Genomic DNA, 9,381 nt, shown 5'->3' with positions numbered 1-9,381 from the left:
GGAGGCACACGTGTGAGTAGTTAGCAGTCAGGATGGTCGGCAGCAGCTGAATGTTAGGCACTGAGTTACCACTCCTAACCTGCGGAAGAGGAGCCCAGAGTGAAGGCCTCGTTCCTTGGAGGACCCAAGAGCTCTGGACTGTGAGAGTTACGGGCACTCTGAATCCTAGCCCTGCCTCTCTACTTGTAATCTCTCTGAACCAGAGTTTCCTCTCTGTAAAGGGGGAGGGTATTGATAGTGCTGTGGGAACCCCCATGTTTTATCTCCTTTCCCTTTTGAGAAGGCCTGGGGTGTGAGGAACCGGACATTCAAAACTCTTGGCACTGGGTCTCCCAGCAACAACTTTTGCCTGAGGAAACAACACAGGCCATGTTACCTGGGGTGTCTCAGTGGTACCTGCATTTTTCTGAGCAGTTGATGCGGCTCTTTTCGGTGTAAGTGTCCAGGAGGCAGATGCTGGGAATGTTCACATCAGCTTCAGTCGGCTTTCTGGGTTATGCTGCCCTGAGAGAAGCATGTGTCTCTGCTTGCCTCTCATGCCTAGGCGCTTCCGTCACATTTTTCATCTTCCAGTAACACTTCGAAATCTCCTTCGTTTGTTTGAATTCCCACCTCTTCACCCACATGGCAATTAGAGAGGTTGGTGATTGCCAGGTGCTTATTAAGTGGAGTCATAAGTAGTCCTGCTTCTCTGGGCAGCTGTAAATGCCTTAAAAGCATGCAGAAAGCTTCTTAGTTTTGGTTGTATTTTTTTTTTTTTTTTAATTGAGAAAAACAATAAGGGGCCACCTTCACTGGGTTCTAACAGGGTCTGTTGGGGAATTCTGCAATTCCGGCTGAGTCTAGGCTGTCTTGGTCCAAACTGGTTCAGTGATCTGGCTTGATGGTAAATGCTGTCGATTACATTTCTAACAGAGTTGGAGTTCTTTGGACTGAATGGGGTTCTCTCCCAGGAAAGGCATCTTGGTGAGGAACTCCCAGGACCTAGAGTTTCCCAAGTGGATGCTTGTCACTGGGCTTTCTTTGCTCACTGGACCACTGCTGGCTAAGGGAACAGGAATTTCCCCCGGAGTTGCTATTTTCCAAGGTGGTAGCTATGTTTGTTTCTTAGGCTAGTGAATGAAACGGTATATGTGAAGGCACAAGGAAAGGTATCAAGTGCTAAAAAAGGAAAAAAAAAAAGGAGGAGACTTGGTTATAAACTTGACTGATGCAACTTGATTATAGCATAGCCCCTGGGTTTTGAGCTCCGAGCTGTGTTTGAAATGAAAAGGTGTGATTTCCCCTTGGGTCCTGTGTGTTTAAAGGATGGATGGGTACTTGTTCGTGGGCAGCCCAACCCCGCTGGCCCAGGGCCCACCGGGCCTGAAAGTCGAGAAGGAATGCTGATGGCCTTCCCTCCCCACCAGCCTCGCACCTGCCCTTGTTCACGAGTCTGTTCCTCCCCTGACACAACAAAAGGACTGTTTCCTGAGACACTGTGAGCTGTTAGGACAAGTCCACCCGCCCTTCTTCACAACTGGTCTTCTCCTTTTCTGGACCTGCCTGGAGTGGAGAGAAACTGACCCCCGATTCTGCCCTCTGGGATGGGATCATCCTCCTTCCTCCCCACGGGTCCCAGTGGACAGTCAGATGGCCCAGGAGAGCATCTGGGGCGCCATCCGCAGGCTGTGAGCTGTTGTCTCTGCGAAGATCCCCCTGGTTTAAAGGAAAAAATAAAGCCTGCTCCAGGCTCCACCTCTGGAACTATCAAATCCTTAATCAAACTAAGCACCTTCAGAAGTCCTTGTTAAGGACTCAGCCAGTGAAGTAACAAACCAAAATACACACACTCAGCTGGTTGGTAATAGTGCTCAGCTGAGTGTCTCTGAGGACACTTGGAGGTCATGCTTACACATGGGGGGACTCCAGTCTTGATCCAAAGGTGCAGTACAAGGTGCCATGGGACCTTGACTCTGGGGCTGCCCTGGAATATAGCACTGCCGTGCCCTTCGGGACATTTAGAAATGATTCAGTGTTTATGCAATTTTTTTTTTAATTGAGGTAAAATTCACAAAACTATAAAAGCAACCATTTTATGAACTTCTCTGGCAGTCCAGTGGTTGAAACTTCCAGTGCAGTTTGGATCCCTGGTCAGCGTGCTAAGATCCCATATGCCTCCTGGCCAAAAAAAACAAAACATAAAACAGAAGCAGTATTTTTAACAAATTCAGTAAAGGCTTAAGAAATACTGGTCCACATCAAGAAATCTTTTAAAAAGTAACCATTTAAAAGTGAACAATTCAGTGGCATTTAGTACCTTCACAATGTTGCGCAACGACCATTTCTGTCTAGGTCTAAAACATTTTCATCACTGTGAGAGGAAGCCCCGACCCATTACACAGTTGCTCCCTTCCCCCTGCCTCCAGTCCCTGGCAACCACCCATCTGCCTACTGTCTCTATGGATTTATATTGAGGTAGAACTTTTGAGAATCCCAATGACTCTATTTTCTGAACTAAAAAACAATCGTGAGACCTTAGCATGGAAAATAATAGCTATGAATAGTGATGTAGTTTCCTTCTTATTTTAGCGCTTTGTAGATTTTATATGCTTTCACTTACCTGGTCTTATTCAGAAGCCCAAGAGACAAATGTTGCTGAACATGTTGGAAATTATCAGCTCCAGGAGAAATTCCTTTTCCCTTACGCAGTTGTGTGTCTGGTACGCTGGCAAATACAGTCACCACCTTGATCTGCTGCATGAGGCATGCATTTGTTTCTCAAGGAAAGGTGGAAAAAATCTGAAAAGACAGATTTTGTTCATGGATAAAAACAGGCACTCTTTTTGTGTTGTAAGCATAGGAAAACCACATTTAAATTAACTTAAAAAATTAATGTAGATGGAGACTGTCACCATCATATTCTTACAGGTATGACGGAGAAAATATTCATTCAAAATTATTTTTGTGTCCCTAACAAGTCCATGACACCATGCAGACACCACTGGGGATAAAGTTGTAAAAGACTGTTTATACAGAAGTTATATAAGGTGTTTCTTTGCCTCACAGTCGTGTTTTCATTTGAAATAACAATTACTACCTAGAGGTTTCCCTCAAGGTGGTTGCAATGTGATGGGAGGAAAGGGACAGGAAAGAGATATTCACAGTAGAATATGGTAAGTGGCTCAGCTTGTGGCTGGTGGGGGTTTCAGAGAAGATTCTGTAGTGGAAGGGTCCCTGGGCTGGGAGGGGAATGGAGTCTGTACAGAACAGAGTGGAGGGTGGGCATGCTGGGCAGGGAATAGTCTGAGCAAAGACCTGTGCGGAAGGAAAGCATGGGGCAGCCTTGGGAACCAGGAAGGAGTACCCAGCATCTGGAGCGTGGGCAGGTTTAGGGGATGCTGGAAATTTAACCTGAGATCTTAAGAGCCTCAGTGACAGTCTTGAGTCTTGCTGTCAGTTGGTCACTCAGCCCAACGTAGTGCCTCTTTGTGCCAGGCTGTCCCCTGTGCTTTGGAGCTAGAGGTGATAAGCACTCACATGCATACATACACACACACAGAGGTGATCAGTACTCACATGCACACACACCCACATGCACACACCAGCCATTGTCTAATGGAGTGGTCTGATCACATAATTACAAGGTCAGTGAGCACCTCAAAGACATATAAGCTGTTGTGGCTGTGGATTATCACCGGGACTTTCCCTAATCAGGGGGGCTTTTCCAGAACTAGCCCCACTTAAGGTGAGATCCCAAAAGTCAGCAGAAATGAGACCTTTGTTTTGAGGTATTGGGAGCTGTAAACGAAGGGCCAGAGGATGCGGCTACAGTCACTCTAGGAAGATTAAGGTAGATGTGCAGGATAGATGGGGGTGGGGCGGAAGGAGGCCAGGGGCTGGGAGCCCTTGAGAAGGCTCTGCCCACAGCCCAGGAGAGAGCCAGCCTGTCTCCCATCTGCCCTCCTTCATCTGCTTTAACAGAGAAGGGGTTCTCCTGCTCCCCAAAACTCATTCCTCCCAACTTCTTCTCAGGGATCCTCTTCAAGTAGCTTCTTCCTCTTCTTATTCCATCATTGACCTCTACCTCTCTAAGGGTCCTTTACTTTAAATGAGGTCAAGTTTTGCCCATTTAAAGAATAAGAACCCTCCATGACTCCACCCCTAGGTCAGTTTCAGAGGAGTTATCTCTCCGTGCTGGGCCCACTTCCTCACCTCCCACTCTTCCTTCAACCCACTCAAGTCTGCTTCCACCTCCACTGTCCTGAGGCTACTTCCTTGTGACCAAATCCTGCAGACTTGTCTCAGCCTGCATCTTCCTAGGCTGTAGCACCACTGACGGCTCTGCTCACTGCTCCTTCCTTGCAGGGCCATTTTCTTTGACTTCCTTCTTCCTGTCCTCGTCTCTTCCTCACCACCACCAACTCCTGTCTTACCTCCTAAGTGTGTTTCAGATCTGAGTGTTCTATCCAGCTCTACTGTTACCATCCTTGTACAAGCCTCTGTCATCCCTCACCCAGACAACTCCGGTCACCTCCAATTGCCTCCTGCAGTCAGAACATCAGCATTGTGTCTGTAGGTTTTGGGTCCCAACCACTAAACTGATGATGTAAGTCTCCCACCCGACCCCTGTCTTAGAGGTATATCAATTAGGATTACATTCAGCTGCCAGTGACAGAAAACCCAAATAAGCAGAACTGTGAGCACACAGAGCTTCTTTCTCTCCCTTAAAAGTCTGGAGTCAGAAGCTTGAGGGCTGGTCTGGTGGTTTCAGGAAGTTGTCAGGGGCCAGGATCCTCTTTCCTGTCTGTTCCCAAGGTATGGCTCTAATTTCCATGATCTACATTCTAGCAAACTCTAGCCATCATATTTGTTTTCCAAGAAACAATATGGCAGAAAGGGAAGGGAGCTTCCCCTTCCATCTTTTATTTCAACTCCCATTTTACACAGACTTTCCTGAAAGTCCTTTAGACATTTCTGCTTATATTTTGTTAGCTAGAATGTATACACATGGTCAGAGCTAGCTGCAAGGGAGTCTGAGAAATGTAATCTTAAATACAGCCTTAGTGATATACAACCTTAAGGCATAAAATTGAGGGTTGTGTTATTGAGGCAAAAAGGGAAGAATGGGCACTGGAATAACCAAAGAGCAGTTTCTACCATAGTCACGCTAAAATTCGCATGCCCCCTTCTTGTACATCAAATTCTTTCCTTTCCTCCCCAGGGGAGATGACCCTAAAACCTCATGCAAATCAAGGATCATCAGGCTATGTGCAACACTCTTCATGGGCTCCACATGGTCTGAGCACATAGACATGAAAACCCTCCACCCTATGCTGACTATGGCAGGTGGAATAGGAGCAGGATAACTGCAATGAGGACTCCCATTCAGAGAAAAGAAGCATGGGAACACATCCGGCACTGGTTCATGACAACGATCAGATGCTGATGGGCTGGAGGAAGGAGCCCCCCTACCCCGGCAGTGGAGCTTTGTCCATCGTCCATGTCTCTGGGCTTTTCCTTCTGGGAGGCTCTTATCCCCCATGGCTACCCCTGAAACAGGCATTGGTGAGAGGGGCCCCTGGGAGCTTCAGAGTGTTCACCTCTACTTCCTGCTGCTGCAGATTGTGGATCCCAGCGATTGTATTAGGAAGTAACGGTCATAGTCAATACTTTTTATTGTTTGTTCAGTGCTTTCAAAAAAAAAAAAAACTTAGCAGGCTTTCAATCTATCTGCTTCTGATCAGTTTCTTATATAAAATCCACAACTACAGACCTGCAGCCATCATTCTAACACTGCAGGGGAACCAGGAGGGACTTGAGAAAGTTAAATTCAAACTTGCCCTGTGCCTAACCACACTGCAGTTTACTTTGATGTGAAGACCTTTAGAGTGATATGTAAGGGCATCTCCTCCCAGAGCGCCCCTCTCCCTTTGCAGTCTGGGACTTCAACTGGAAGATAGACAATGAAGATACACACCTGACTTGCTCCCACACTTGCGTCCTTTCTCACCTCCTCCCCGCCATCCTCCAGACCTGAGATCAGGGCTCTCCTGTCTGTTCTCCTCTTTAGATAAAGCTCTAAGGTCAGTTCTGTCAGGCTGGCTTCTTGATATATTACAGAGAAAGTTAAAGACATCCAGAATATCCTTTTTCTTAATAAAGACTGTCTTTCAAGACCATTGTCTGGCTGAAGAATCTGATTTTGAATGTCTGCAGCTCAATACTCCTTATCCCCTTCTCTGAATATTTTTTTCTTTGGTCACTCTAACACCACTTTCAAGGCAAGCAGACCAATGCACTGACGAGGAAGGTCACATACACAGAAATGCAAAAGAGAAATGCAAGTGATCCTATTTTTCAAAATAGGATCCTGCTTACATCATTCAAGACTTCCTGTTTTGCTGAGGGTAAGTCCAAAATGTGTAAGAGTGTTCTGTGGTGTTTGATTCCTGCTACCTCCCCAGCTTCATCTGGTCAAACTTCCAGCCTCACATTTTCACAAGAACCACACTGGACTTTTCTCAGTTCCTTCAGCATGTTTTGCTGAGGACCTTCATAATAGCTTTAGTGTTGTCTGGAAAGCTCTTTGCCTCTCTCACTGACCATCTCCTGTTCATTCATTCCTCAGGTTTCAATTTAAAGGACCTGCCATGGCATCCCTTAGAGTACCTTGCACATTTCGGACTATTTAATTATTTTAAATAACATATGATGTATCTCTGCTTCCCATTGGAAATCAGCTGTAGAGGGGGGCAAGAATGACCTCTCTTCTGTCTGCCTGGCACATCCTTAGGTCATCATAATCTCTAATCTACATTAGAACAATGAGTTTCTAAAATGCAAAGCTGCTTGTATTCCTTCTCTTTTCACTCAGGTTAAAATCAGTCTCCTTTATGCAGCTTCCAAGGCAAAGTGTGATGTGGCCCTATCTTTTCTCACTTGTCTCCCTCTCCCCTTCTGTGTTCATCTAGATTGAAACATTGTTTAGGGTATTGTAGGGGCTGAACCTTTGCCTGCAAGTCTTCAGGTAAGTTATGCCGAACTCCTGGTATAAATGACTCTCATCCTTTGGCTCCTAGCTGAGAGAGCTGTATTGATGGATGGATGGACGTGCCATTCATCCTGTTCTAGGTGCCAGAAATGGTGCTAAGTGCAAAGGAAACAGAATGAACAAGGCAGACAGCATCCTCAGTCTATCTGCCCTGGGTAGCCTCACCCTGAGGCTGAGTTACCTGTCTTTCCTCTGGGCTCCTCTGGCTCTCTGAAAAACCTCTAGCAGTGCCTCATCACACTGCTGCAATGATTGCTACCTGTCTCCCCTGCCAGCCCAGAAGCTGTTTGTTGAATGACTCTGCTGCTGCTGCTGCTGCTGCTAAGTCACTTCAGTCGTGTCCAACTCTGTGTGACCCCATAGGCGGCAGCCCACCAGGCTCTCCCGTCCCCGGGATTCTCCAGGCAAGAACACTGGAGTGGGTTGCCATTTCCTTCTCCAATGCATGAAGAGTCGGACTTGGTCATGTCCAACCCTCAGCAACCCCCTGGACTGCAGCCTACCAGGCTCCTCCGCCCATGGGATTTTCCAGACTCTAGGAAGCATCAAAGTCCTCTTGTGTGGGTAGTTACAAGAAATAGGAAATGGCATAGAACAGATGAGCTGGGCCACAGACACTGTGGGCAGGGGGTGCAGGGCAACATGGGCCGGGGGCAAGGATAGACACAAAGGAAGCAGAAACGGCCCTTGCTCTTCCTCCTTTCTTAGGGAGTTACAGAAAGCGGGGCCCCAGAAAGGTGTTTGGAGCCAGACACAAAAGGTCACATACCGTATGATTGTGTTTCTTCCATTACTGGAATAGGTACACCCACAGAGGCTGAACGTGGGTTGGTGGTGGCTAGGGGCTGAGAGAGAGAGAGGATGGGGATGATGGGTGCAGGGTTTTCTTCTGGGGGCAGGAAAACGTTTTAGAACCAAGGAGAGGTGGTGGTCGCATGACACTGTGAAATGTGATAAATGCCGCTGAACTGTACGCTTTAACAATGGTTGATTTTATTACATGAATTTCACCCAAAGAAGGGAGGAAGGAAGGACTTGGAAGCTGGAGGAAAGGAGAGAGCATTTCTTTCCCCTGCCAGTCCCTGATGAAGTCACAGAGATTGCTGGGACTCTGGGGCTTGGTCGGCTTTGACAGGAGAAAGAGTCTCCCAGGGCGTCTGGTTCTTCTCTAGGTACAGGTAAGCCTGGAACACCAGGACACTGGCCCCTATGCACCCAGGCATTGGCAAGAGTACCACAGTCTTCTCAGATGCAGGAACTAGAACAACAGGCCTTCCTCGATGCAGAAGAAAATGCTCGGCACATGTATGCACCAAGAACTAGGTCTCGAAAGCCAATGGTGAATAAGTGTTTGTGAGGGTGCGTGCTCAGCGTGTCCAGCTGAGGGGCAGTGTGGTCAAAGAGCAACCACCCAAAGGGGCACTGCCTTCGAGTCCTTCCTCTTTCAACAAATGGCTATGTGATCGTAAGCAAGTCACTTTTCATTTCTGAATAAAAATAAAAGCCACAGCCATTGCTGCTGCTGCTGCTAAGTCGCTTCAGTCATGTCCGACTCTGTGTGACCCCGTAAACGGCAGCCCACCAGGCTCCCCCATCCCTGGGATTCTCCAGGCAAGAACACTGGAGTGGGTTGCCACTTCTTTCTCCAACGCATGAAAGTGAAAGTGAAGTCGCTCAGTCGTGTCCAACTCTTCGCAACCCAGTGGACTGCAGCCCACCAGGCTCCTCCGTCCATGGGATTTTCCAGGCAAGAGTACTGGAGTGAGTGCCATTAAGAATGAAAAATGGTACGGTCACTTTGGAAGACAGTTTGGCAGTTTCTTATAAAACTAGGCACACTCTTAAAGTTTTTTCTTACTTTATTGAAGTGTAGTTGATTTACAAGGTTGTGTTAGTTTCTGGTGTACAGCAAAGTGCCTCAGTTTTGTATTTTTGTATGTATACATAATGGTTTGCATGTGCTAATCCCAAACCCGCACTCCATCCGTCCCCCTTCCTCCAGCCCCTTTGGCAACCACAGTCTGTCCTCTGTGTCTGTGAGTCTGTTTCTGTTTCATAGATCAGTTCATTTCTGTCATATTTTGGATTCCACGTATAAGTGATAGCACGTGGCGTTTGTCTTTCTGACTTCACTTGGTATGATGATCTCCAGATCCATACGTGCTGCTGCAAACAGCTTCACTTCATTCCCTTTATGGCTGAGTAGGAATCCATTACACACGCACACCCCCCACATCTTCTTTATCCATTCATATGTCAATGGACATTTTGGTTGTTTCCAACACATACATATCTATCAACAGTTACCTTAAGTGTCAATGAACTAAATACTCCAATTAAAAGACAGA

This window comes from Bos indicus, chromosome 11, assembly GCF_029378745.1.
Source record: "Bos indicus isolate NIAB-ARS_2022 breed Sahiwal x Tharparkar chromosome 11, NIAB-ARS_B.indTharparkar_mat_pri_1.0, whole genome shotgun sequence".
Lineage (NCBI taxonomy): Eukaryota > Metazoa > Chordata > Mammalia > Artiodactyla > Bovidae > Bos > Bos indicus.
Note: the sequence above shows the minus strand (reverse complement) of the source record.